This window comes from Microtus oregoni, unplaced genomic scaffold (assembly GCF_018167655.1).
Source record: "Microtus oregoni isolate MIOR12 unplaced genomic scaffold, Mior012 000016F_ref0000370, whole genome shotgun sequence".
In the NCBI taxonomy this organism is placed as follows: Eukaryota; Metazoa; Chordata; class Mammalia; order Rodentia; family Cricetidae; genus Microtus; species Microtus oregoni.
Window position 1 is genome coordinate 24,953,621 of NW_024543075.1, and position 12,751 is coordinate 24,966,371.

A 12,751-nucleotide genomic window follows, 5' to 3' on the forward strand; every position below is an offset into this window, starting at 1 on the left:
GCCGCCGCCGGTGGGCCGCAGATGAGGAGGAGGCGGCGGCCGCGGTGGCAGAAAAGGCGGCGGCGGCGGGGGTAGGGAGCCTGGAAACGCAAGCGGGGATGGTAGGTGGTTTGGACCCGCCGGGCCGCCGTCGTTCCCAGAAAGGGTTTGACTGGAGGAACCTCTGGAGCAGCTGTGAGTTTGGAGCGGGGGGGGGGGGGGGGGGGGAGGGAGCTGAGGAAAAGGGGGGAGCATTGAGAGATGAAGGGGCGGGGGTTCGGTTCCTTCGAGAAAGGGGGTGGTGGTGGAAGGGGAGGAGTGCAAATCAGCGCCTTGTCTGGACTGGTCCCTCTGGAAGAAGAGGCTGTGAGGGGAGCCTGTGGCGTGTCAAGCGCGCAAGGCTCAGAAAACTTACCTACTGTCCCTGCCTGCCCATCGCCAGCACCCCTCAATCCCAGGCCTGGGGACCTGGGGTCGTAGATGCTCGGGGAGGGGCTGCAGACTCTGAACTGAAAGTCCAGGGTAAGAGCCGTGAGGTAGGAGCCCAAGGGGGAGGTGGCGGGTGAATCTCCAGCTCCCTCCCTGATTTTCCTCCCCACCCCCATCCTTCTCTGTAATCGTTAACAGCCCTGGAATTAAGGGGCTCAGACCTGAAGGCCTTTCTGGGCACCTTTGCTACAAACGATAACCATCTGTGCCTGAGGTAATGGGGCTGGAGGCTTTGCCTATATCCTGTTTAGGAAGTGGGACGGGGTGACAAATGTCTTGTTTTTTCCATCCCTCTTATCCTCCCCCATACACACCCCTGTTTCTACTTTCATTCTCTGTGGTTGAGTGGCAGTCTGGTCACCCTGTCCCCTTTGTGGCACTTAGTACCTTGGTTACCTCTTTTGAATTTTGTGTTCAGCCTCTATCCCATCTCCTAACTGCAAGCTTTGTAGTACTTCAGTTCTGGTCTGTGTCACACTGGGGAGTACCTCACAACGCCGCCCGGCTCCCGGTCCTAATGAGCGTTTTCTTTTATGGATACTGGAATTCCAGACCTCTTGCAAGGAAGCATAAATGGCATCATAGCCCAGGAATCAAGATCTCTGACTCCAAATACTTTATGTGTGAGGAATTTACATGGTGTCAACTCTTTCCCAAAATGATTTGATGTTAGGCTAATTCTGTATTTCTGGATTTCTCTCCACCCACACTTCATGATGCACTTCTGAGAACAGAAAACCCCATATTACTTTTTCTTGTTGTTGTTTCTACAATTGGACAATAGCTCTTTATCTCTTTTTCCATCTGTGTGTCTGGCACACTTGTCTTCAGTGACAATCGACTTGTGCTGATTTTTATCTTATTTAGCTAATGCTTTGTGTATAGGAGACAGTGTGGTGCGTAGTTTTGTTTCTAGCAGAATACAAATTCCAAATGCAAATGTTTGAAGAAAGAATAATTGGAAAGATCTCTTTCATATTGTTTAAAAAACAAACAGAAACCACCACAGAGTAAGCAGTGCCTCTTCTAGCCTGTCATAGAGATTTCAGAGTGAAGTGTTAAGTGTTCTTTTTTGCAGCTGATACATTTTTTAAAAACGAAATCCTCTGTTGATTATGGAACTGTCTTCTAAGAAACTTTATGTTTTAAGAAATAGTGCTACATATTTGACTAGAAAGTGCATATGTTTTACCTTGTCACCGAATTGGGTGTGTAGTATCACTCAGGTGATCATAACAGATGTTCTTCTGATGCTGGAAGAGAGTCCCATCATATTTATGAGGGCCTTCAGGCCTGATCAAACAGAATACTTAATGCCCCAGTTGTACACTTATGGTATGTAGATGGTTTACAGAAACAGAAGAATTATCTCTAGTCTTACTTTCATTCATTGGAACCTAGTTTGCCATTGAATGAAAAATTCAAAATTCATCCAATTAAGACTGGCTATAAGTACTAGCCAGTGTTTCAGACACTAGGTGTACAAAAGTGAACACAAGGAAAAAGTCCACTCTCGCCGGGCGATGGTGGCGCACGCCTTTAATCCCAGCACTCGGGAGGCAGAGGCAGGCGGATCTCTGTGAGTTCGAGACCAGCCTGGTCTACAGAGCTAGTTCCAGGACAGGCTCCAAAGCCACAGCGAAACCCTGTCTCAAAAAACCAAAAAAAAAAAAAAAAAAAAAAAAAAAAGTCCACTCTCACGGAGTTTATCAGAGTGGGAGATAAATAAGCAGATCTGATTTTGATTAAATGCTGAAGACAAGGAGTGATGGGCTAGAAGGTGACTGGGATGCAGGCCTTCCTGAGGTGACACTTTAAGCAGAACTTTAAAGAAAAGGAGCCAGCCGTGCAGAGATGAAGGGAGGACTCTTGGAGGTTTAGGAAACTGGCTGGAATGAAGTTGGCAAGTTCTAGGGACTGGGGAGAAGAGCGTGGGGGTGGAGTGTAAGTCCAGTGAGTGAAAGGTCGCATGAAATAGGGTCAGAGAAGTGGAGTTTTGGGGCTCAGGTAGACCAAATATGAGTAGGGAGGAAGAAATAGAAAAACTCATTTTGTTTAATTTTGCTGCCTTTCCTGGGCCTTTATCATTATCTTTGCAGGTTCTGTTGAACTATTATAATTAAAAACAAAAGCAGCTCACCCAGCCGAGAATAATAAAGAGGGTAGCAGTGGTCACTTTGGCTATGTGTTTAGGAATAAGCAGGATGTTCAATTGAGGACACACCTGTTCCATAAAATACATGGCTGTACGTGTTACTATTTAAAATTGTGTAATAAGTACTCTAAATGTGTGTTAGTATAGACATCTTCCATCTCTGTGTGACTTAGGGTTGAAGGATTGGGCACGTGCTAATAATATGTTGCTCTACAAATGACCATCTAGATAGGAGTTTTACATTTTTTTTCTTTTGTGGAGAGGCAGCATTTGTGTTGCAATAGTTCCTCTTGCCTGGGCCTCCTGGTGAGTAAGAATATTCCGAGAGGTAGGTTGGAGCTGAAAGTTCCCTCTGGATCACATTAGATTTTATTTTATTTTTGGATTGGCATGTAACTCAGGTATGTAGTCTACTTTTGCTTTCAGTTGGGGGCATTCATCTCCAGTTCAACCTTATCTTGGACAGATTGTCCACTTGAGAGGCCTAATCAAGTTGTCGCCTTGATTTGGCCCTCCTGAGCTGTATCACAGTAGGCAAAAATGGAAAGAGTATTTTTTTTTCCTTCTCAGCCTCACAGAAGTGACAGGAGTATTCTCTGATTGAATCAGTCCTGTGAGCCAGGCAGTTGAGAGACAGAAATGTTGCTTAGACTGTAGTAAACGCAGTCTTACAAATGGTAAATGAAACTTCTTGGTGTTTGTTGAAGACAGATTAGAAATGGTGAAGTTGGTTTAGGTTCTAGTGCTCTACGGCCTGTGGTGGCTCCTCAGAACTAACTTGGGTAGAGCTTTTGGTGTTGTCCTAGGGTAAGGAAGATACACACCTTGTTATTGGAATGCTAACAGCAAGTCTTCCTTTGCAAGTAAATGACTAATGTGAACTGTCATTGACTTGCAACTGTTAGGACCTGGCGTGGTGTACACATCTATGGCTTATTGCCAGGTTAAAGAGCTTGCCCCTGACTTCATGCACTGCTGCTGGGCATGCAGTGCTTTTGGTGTTAAGGAGTCCACTGTTTCTGGTCAGTTCGATGATTCATTACAACTCAAGTATGTAAATATTGTCTAGGCTGACGCTTCATCAGCCAGTTTAGAGCCTACCTTTTGACAGCGGGGGGACTTGAACACAGGGAGAAGCCCTTAACCCCTACATTGACCAATAATTAATTTTGGGAAATGAACTAAATCTAAGTGAATTTGGAGCGTTGGAGCTGCGTTGGCCTTTTGACCTATGGTGCCAGTCAGTTTGTTTAAGGTTTGGGGGATTTTGGACACATTCCAATGAAAGGTGAAAACCTAAAAACCAGCTGGTGCCACTTGCCTTTGAAATTGTGGGTCAGTTGTTTTGCATTGCGTTAGATGGCTTAAGTTAATCTGATTTTACTACTGTCTTGGTATGTGTTCTGTAGTGAGGAGAGTAAATTGTACAGTGCCAGTTGTTTTGAGGTGAAGAAGTAGTAACTCAGATCGAAACAATGGTAATTATGTGGTGACTGCCGTTTCCCTACCTCTGGATAACTTACAATTACTCTTTGTGTCTGTCTACAGATGTTCACACCAGTGTTCCAGGATCAGTTCTTCCTGATGCTTGGAACAGTGTTCTTAGTTCTTTCTGTAACAGACCAGGTCGATTGACTTAGTGTCCTTTAGTTCAAATCTAGTGTCACCAATTCTTGTATCTTTTTTTTTCTAGGCAATGAAAGGTTTTATTTCTTTGGGGGCCAAAAAGGAGATTTGAGTAAGAATAACACCAAAAGGTGATGCAAACTGATTCTTTGGAATTAGGCTATGCCGAAAGAGGGGGAAATGCCCAGTCTTTAAGATCTATGCAAATGTGATCTTATTTAAACACCATACTTTGGAACTTGTAAAATGATGACTTTTGCTTCCTTGAGAGTTTGACCTTGCTCACATCTTTAAGTTGATTTGAATTGTTTGGTTTGGGACTGAGATATAGCATAGGAGCCTACATTGTACAGCAGTATAAGCATCATTTGGTAAGCATCATCACACTCTCTTTCTGTCCTGCTGCACATTACTGAAGCATTCAACCTCAGGGCCCAGTGACTGGAAATAATGCTGTCACTGAGACTGTTAGATCTAGACCAGCTCTGATAACTGGCAGATCTCTGATAGCACTCTGCAGAGAGCAGGACTTCATTTTAGGGGTATTTAGCATCTTGTAGCCATTTATTGCTTTTTGTGCCTGTCAGTCCAGGAGATGGTGTGTTGGAGCTGTTTCTTGTTTTAGTAGTGAGAGCATCTGTTGTATTGAATGCAGTTAATTCTACTTCATCTAGTTGTTGACTGAGGTTTTCTGTCCCGCCCGGTCCTGCCCGGTCATTCAGTCCCAAAGAAACACACAGAGGTCTACATTAATTATAAAACTGGTTGGCCCATTAGCTCAGGCTTCTTTTTTTTTTTTTTTTTTTTTGGATTTTCGAGACAGGGTTTCTCCGTAGCTTTTTGGTTCCTGTCCTGTAACTAGCTCTTGTAGACCAGGCTCGCCTCGAACTCACAGAGATCTGCCTGCCTCCGCCTCCCGAGTGCTGGGATTAAAGGCGTGCGCCACCACCGCCCGGCTAGCTCAGGCTTTTTATTAACTCTTATAACTTGTATTAGCCCATTATTCTTGTCTATGTTAGCCATGTGGTTTGGTACCTTTTTCGGCGAGGCAATCACAGTCCTCTGTGTATGGGTCACAACTGCAGAATGAAACTTCTCTCTTCCCAGACTTCTCGTTGCTCCGCCTCTATTCCTGCCTGTCTCCCCGCCTATACCACCTGCCTAACTACTGGCCAGTTAGCATTTTATTAAAAATAATACAAGTGACAGGGTACAGACCATTGTCCCACAGCATCTAGTCTGGGAAGATGCAAGAAAAAAAATCAGACCTCTGCAAAACCTAAGAATATCTGGTGTAGCTCTGGCTTGGCCTGGAAATGTTTGCAGACCAGGTTGTCCTGGAACTTACAGGGATCTATCTACCTTCCTCTGCCTCCTGAATACTGTGATTTAAAAAAAAGCCTGCACCACCTGGCCACAACAACCTTTTTCCCTAAGGTTTGAGGAACCCCCCTGAAGCAGGAGTATTCCTCTAACAGAAATGAGGACATTTTGCCCTCTTCCCCTCCCTCTCTTTATCCCAAAGCTTCATCTTACAAAAAATTCCTATAAGACTGTTGGGCTTCACTATGATATTCAGAGTCTAAGGATAAAGTATGTTGAAAGGCCACGTTTTAGTGGGAAAACAGAAATTGAGAAGATTAGAGCAAGCTATGGGATGGGAAGCAGGATTTACTTCCTCTGGTCCTAGTTGACTTCATGGTTTCTTTTAGGTCCTTAAAGGCACTTAGTAGAATTTGGTCTAGTTAAATTCTTGGTACTTGGCCTTCTGTATTTCTTAGTTCTGAGCATTGTTACCAATTCTTTTTATTTTTTAAGATTTATTTATTATTTTATGCCTAAGAATGTCTGCTTACCTGTGTGTATGTGTACCGCTTCCCTTCCTTGTCTGAGGCAGCCAGAAGAGGATGCCAGATCTCAGGGATTGGAGTTTCGGTCCTTTGGGAGCTGTTATATTGGTGCTGGGAATCAAACTTGGGTCATCGGCAAGAGAAACAAATGCTCTCAACCACCGAGCCAGCTTTTCAGTCCCTTGTTACCAATTCTTTTTTTTTTTTTTTGATTTTTGAGACAGGGTTTCTCTGTAGCTTTTGGTTCCTGTCCTGGAACTAGCTCTTCTAGACCAGGCTGGCCTCGAACTCACAGAGATCCACTTGCCTCTGCCTCCTTGTTACCAATTCTTAATTCTTTGTTCAAGAATCCCTTATAATGTGGCATACATGAAGCAGGATTCAGTAGTGGATTGAGAGCACCCACTGCAGCAGAGGTTGTGGATGTTTCAAATGGAAAGCTGGAGTTTCTCCCTGACTGTTTTCTGAAGAGACCAAATTATATTTAAATCGGAGTGGAGACTTTAGGACCCTGAGTTATATTTCAGTTTAATGAGACAGAATCTTCAAATGTAGCCCAGGCTGACCCCAGACTCAATGATCTCCTCTCTCAGACTCCTAAGTGATGTTGGGATTGTATGGTATCGCTGTGCTTTGCTTCTAAGCTCTTATATAACTAGTGGGCGTGGTTTAATAATAGCTGTGCAAATGCTGAATTGTATATAGTTGTGTTCCTAGTGACGCACTGTAGAATCTGAACAGGAAAGCCCATGTATCCCTGTTGACAGCAGTTTGATGGAAATAGCCACGGTATTTATACAGACCGTCATTTTTGTGTTGTGTTTGACTTCAGGTCAACATGGTGTCACACGTTTGGAATCCCCGTGCTCAGGGGGCTGAGGCAGGATCGTTGAAAGCTTGAGTCCAGCTTGGAGGCAGAGCTATATAGCACAACTCTGTTTCAAACAAAACAAGAATATTTACACCTGGCTTCACTCCCACACTTGTAGTTCAGTAGTCTTTAGTACTCAGCTCAGGTGGAGGCGGGGAGATCAGAAGTTCAGGATCATCCTCAGCTACATAGAATTTTTGAGGCCAGCCTGGGCTATGTAAACTCAAAAATCACAAAAAAACAAATACCCTTCCTGGCCCTTTACATTTGCTTTATATCCACTGGGTACTGTTTAAACAAGAGGAGGAAGTCAGGCTACCGCAGAGAAGATACTGAGACTAGCAGCGTGGGTCCTAGGAGGCAGGATCAGGAATGTGATAACACGGTTAAGCCCTTTAACGACACATTTTTTTTCTAACTGTGGTGGTGTTTTTAGGAGAGGTGAGTTATATAGTGAAAGTTCTATTAATTTTTATGAATATTTTCATGGTTCTTGTGTCTTTGTAAATCAGTTTTTATTTGAAATTACTAGTCACTTATCTAGTCATTTACTCAACTGTCTCTGGAAAGCTCATGCACATGGGAAGAATTCTACTTTGGGCTTCCTAACTTTATGAAATGTACAAGCTTTTCTAGAGCCATTGAATAGCTCAGTTGAGGTGGGTAAAGTTGCAAGCCTTTATTTATGTGGCTAGGGTTGTAAGTGGGTGTCATGGAAAGGGCATAGTGGGGAAGAGACTTGTGTAACTCGAGGGAGCAGCACTGTGCAGGAGGGCTGGGGACCTGCTCTCCTTGAGAACGTGTGGAGAAGAGTGTAGGGATGCAGGGACTGGCATGACTCTGCTTCTGGGTCCATTATGCTTATCATTTAGGACTTGCTTTCTCCCCCTACTCCCTGAGACAGGGTTTCTCTGTGTAGCTTTGGAGTCTGTCCTGGAACTCTCTCTGTTGACCAGGCTAGCCTTGAACTCACAGAGATCTGCCTGCCTCTACCCCCAAGTGCTGGGATTAAAGTCATGCACCACCACCACCTGGCTAAGACTTGATATATTTTTTTAAAAGATTTTTATTATTTAAAACTTGAATTCACAAATCAGAAGCTGGTGAGATGGAAATATAATATGCTTGGGCTCCTTAGTCTGGATAAAGTACATAATAAAGAAGACACTGGGTTGTAGTGATATTTCATTTGTAATTTAATAAACAAAGCTTGCCTGAAGATCAGAGAGTAAAACAGCCCCACTGGTCACCCTTACAAACCAGGCAGTGGTGAGACGCACCTTTAATCCCAGCAGCCATACTAGTTTACCATAGAAACCAGGCGATAGTGGTGCACACCTTTAATCCCAGCACTAGAGAGGAATATAAAATGGGAGGAGACAGCTCTCACACACAGTCTCATTCTGAGATCCCTGGAGACAGGATCACCATTTTCAGACTGAGGTAGAGTGGCTGGCCGTTTTGATTTTCTGGCCTTTAGGTTGAACCCCAGTATCTGTCTCGGTTTTTATTAATTGTGCTACACCGCGTGGTGATTATTGTTATTTAACAACAGTCCTCTGGAGGCGTCAACAGTTACTTTTGAACACTTGAGCTAATTCCTGACTGACCTTCTGGGAACTACTACAAATGTGAAGCAACAGCCAAAGCTATTGAAGAAAATCATTTCAAACTTTGTATTTCTACAACATCTGTGTTTTCTTTGACAGGTCCAAATAGTTCTTTAGTGTTTCCCACCCCCCATGGTTTATTGCCATTTATGTATGTGTGTCTGTGTAATTGTCCATGTGTGTACACACACTCACCCATGGACGTAGGAAGAGCGTCCCTGGAGCTGGTGTTACAGGCAGTTGTGAGTAGCCCAGTGTGGGTGTTGGAAATGAACTCAGGTCCTGTGGAAAAACAGTACATGCTCTTAAACCACTGAGCCATGTCTCCAGTCCTAGTTTTTCTTCTTACTCTACCAAGTACTTGTGGGTCTGACTGAAATACCTGATTTCCTAGTGTTGAAAATGGCCAACAGTCCTCTTGAGCTGGTGCTAGCTATATGACAGCATAGATTCTGTGATTCCAGCAAGCAGTAAAATGTCTTGTGAGCACTGGAGAAGTTGGTTTAATGTGTGCATCTGTTTGTGAGGTTACTAATTACATTGTTCCAGCAGTTTTCTGGCAGTAACTGAGTGTCCAGCAACTCAGCTCTGATAGTGTCTGGAATTAGCACAGACCCCACATGCCAGTGACTCAGTCTTACAAGATTGCGCCATTTACATGCTAGCTGTGGGTATTCCCAGGTTATCCTAACTTCCTGTAGACTGCAGGTTCAGGGGTTCCCACAGCCACTCCCCTATCAGTTTCGACATTGTGCTAGCACAATTGATAGAACTCAAGCAGTGCATGATAGTTAGGACCCCCTCCTCCTGCTTGGCTTCTCGAGGCAGGGTTTGTCTGGGTTACAGCTCTGCCTGGCCTGGAACTCTAGGCCAGAAATCTGCCTGCCTCTGCTTCCCAAGTGCTGGGATTAAAAAAGGTGCCCACCACCACCATGGCCTGGCAGGATTTCAGTTTTTTGTTTTTTGTCTTTGTAATGAAGTATGTTCCAGCCAGTGGCAACAGGAGCAGTAGCTCTAGCCTTGTACTAGCTCCTGTAGCATCCAGAAGGGTTCTTTTCAGGAGTCTCTGGTCAGGTAAAACCAAGTGCTGCAGAAAAGAATTTCAAAAACTTAATTTTTTATGTATGAAACAGATCTAGATTTTGTTTTGCTTTGTTTTTGTTTTTAGAGACAGGGTTTCTTTGTAACTTTGGAGCCTGTCCTGGAACTAGCTCTTGTAGACCAGGCTGGCCTCGAACTCACAGAGATCCGCCTATTCCTGCTACCCGAGTGCTGGAATTAAAGGCGTATTTACCACCACCTGGCTGCAGACCTAGCTTATTAACAGAGTTTAATATAGACTCCAGAATTGGCATTGAGGCAGGAGAACATAGTATACACACAAGTATGGCCATGAACTTCCTGAGAGTCTCCCCAAAGTGTCAGCAGTAGCTGTATGTATGGTTTTGGTGGTTTTGAAATTACAGTGTTCAAAAAATTTAAAGATTAAAATGTTTTGGTATACTTATTCCAAGTTAAGCTTGCACTTAACAGTACTTATTGCTCTTCTGGAGGACCCAGGTTTGATTCCTAGCACTTAACAACTGTTTGCAGCTCCATTTCAGGTGATCTGATTCCCTCTTTTTGCCTTTTTGGGCAGTAGGCATACAGGTTTTCATATGTGCATACAGGCAAACACCTATATACTAAAACAAATTAAAATAACAACAACAAAATAGTTTTAAAAAAAAAAGATCAGTCAGTGCTGAAGAGTTGGCTCAGTGGTTCTGAGCTCTTGTTGCTTTTACAGAGGACCAGGGCTCAGTTCCTGGCACTCATATGCATATGGGAGCTCACAACTGTCTTTAACCTCATTTCTGGGGATCCTGTGCCTTCTTCTGACCTCTTCAGGCAACATGTGGTATGCAATACATACAATAAGACATGTTTTTACTTTAACATAGTTTCTAATCTTGTTTGTGAGATATTTATTGTTATTTTGGCTTTTGAAATAGGGTCTCTTTAGGTAGTCGTGGGTGTCCTTGGAACTCACCAAGAGCAGGCTGGCCTTGAACTCATAGAGACAGTCCTGCCTGCCTTTGCTTCTGAAGTACTGGGATTCCAGGCAAGTGCCGCTGAGCCCAGCTACTTATTTGTTTCTGATTCTCAATCCAGGGGTTTGGGGTGAGGGATCCTTTTCCTTTCCGTATTCCTTTAACTTTTACGGTCTTTCTATTCTGCCTTAATTTGGGCTGGGAATGTAGCTTGTATTTGCTTACTCAGCATATGTAAAGTTGGGTCGAACCCATGCTTTCCTCAACCCTCCAAAGCAAGAGGCCGATGACTTGGTCTGTATATGTAGTTCTCTTGGGAGACTGAGGCAGGATGACTTGAGCCCAGGTGTTCCAGACCAGCCTCATTGATGCAGAGGGCAGTAGATGACTTGAAAGTGCAGTATCTGTTGCTCTCTCTAGATATGTGCTACCATTACTTCTGTGCCCTCACAAGCTAATAGACTAATTAAACGATCAAAATTAATAGTCAAAAACAAAACAAACAAACAGATTTAGTCAATGTAGCCATATTTGCGAGAGGGACAAAGAAATTGAGCAAAACACCTCTCCCTCGTTCAATTAGTCTTGATTTGAGGGAAACTTTAATTAAATAGAAAGCCAGAGATTAGCATAACTAAACAGTCTGGCCGAGTTGTGGTCCCCTCTTCACTTTTACATACTCCAGCCAAATGAAGAGTTGTAAATCTTCCCTAGAACAAGTTTCTTTTTTACCTGAAAGTAAAAAGAAAAAAAAAAAAGATTCCTAAGGGAATTCTAATTCCTTGGGATCCTGGCAGGCCAGTAACACCGACCCTTCCAGCAAGTCTCTGTGCTCACCAATTTGGAAAATCTCAGACCTCGTTGATTGATTGGTGATAGTGGTGGTGGTGTGTGTGTGTTTCCTAGCTGGGCATGGTCAGAGACATTACTCTGGCCTTTGAGATTTCATTATATAGGCATGGTTATTGGCTTTTGGTGGTTGAACTCTTGTCTCATTGTCCATCTCTGAGAAAATAGGACCTAAAATAGAATTCAGTGCTTAAGTTTTCCTGACTTGACTAGCCTCTCCTTTGAAACCTCTGAGAACTCACCCTGAGATCATCCTTAAACTCAGGTGTGGTCCAAGGTATCTTTCTCCCATGTAATGAAAGATACGTCAGGAAACTTCAAAGGTTTGGAAACTGGAAGGGACCAGAGATAAAGAACTCACTCACTCTCTCTCTCTCTCTCTCTCTCTCTCTATATATATATATATATATATATGTATATATATATACATATATATGTATATATATATACATATATATATGTATATATATTTCCACTTTAATTATCCAATTGTGTGCTTTTGTTGTTTCTGAAATAGAATTTTAAGCTGTATCTTAGGCTCTCCTGAGACTCTCTATGTAGTCCCCACTCAAATACAGAACAGTCTTCCTGCCTCATCTTCACTAGTGTTGGGATTACAGATATGAGCCACCATACCTGGCTTTGTTCTCCCATTTTGTAGGCTATAACTAATTCTGGAGTAACACTAACTATTCTTTGTTTTGGCTTATAAGAAGCAGACTCAGTATAGTATGAAAGCATTCCTAGAGTGTGCTGTGTTCTGGAAGTTCACAGATGCACTAAGGCTAGACCTCCCTAACGTTAGAAACAAGGTAGCTTGCCGGCACAGCCTTCCTCTTACTCTGATTACATTTGTTTGTTTGTTTATTTGAGACAAGGTCTCACTGTGTAGTCCTAGGTTTCCTGGAACTTGCTATTTAGACTAGGCTAGCCTTGAACTCAGAGCTCTGCCTGCTTCTGCTGCTCAAGTGATGTTACTTTTTAATAAGAAAAATGTTGGATACACATAACCATTGGTTAAAAGCACAAATCTAGAGTTACACTCTGGTTGTCAGTCTGAACTTCATTTGCCATTGGAACTTAGGTGAACCACATCTCTCATGTGTCAAGTGAAATTCATCACAGTAAATAGTTGGAATGATTGTTAGTGCATTTGAATAATAAAATATAGTACATGTCATATAAAAAGCATTATTATTGTTGTTGTTAGCTGCATGGAGTATGTAGCTTAGCTTACCTGGATTGCAATTCCTAGACAGGGGCTATATGATTCCACCTCCCATAAAGTA

The 12,751-nt window shown here is 43.1% G+C and overlaps 1 protein-coding gene across 2 annotated transcripts in view; it reads left to right on the forward strand.

Moving 5' to 3' along the window:
* The first annotated feature begins 16 nt into the window (after positions 1 to 16).
* The window catches only part of Dcun1d3 (defective in cullin neddylation 1 domain containing 3), a 39,710-nt gene continuing 26,975 nt past the window's right edge, over positions 17 to 12,751 (forward strand). Inside the window, exon 1 of one of the 2 annotated variants that reach the window (XM_041666317.1) lies at positions 17 to 174. The gene's annotated coding sequence lies outside the window, so the exon portion shown is untranslated. Of the gene's footprint in view, positions 175 to 312; positions 502 to 12,751 lie in introns of those variants that run through there. The other variant, XM_041666319.1, reaches the window with a different exon arrangement.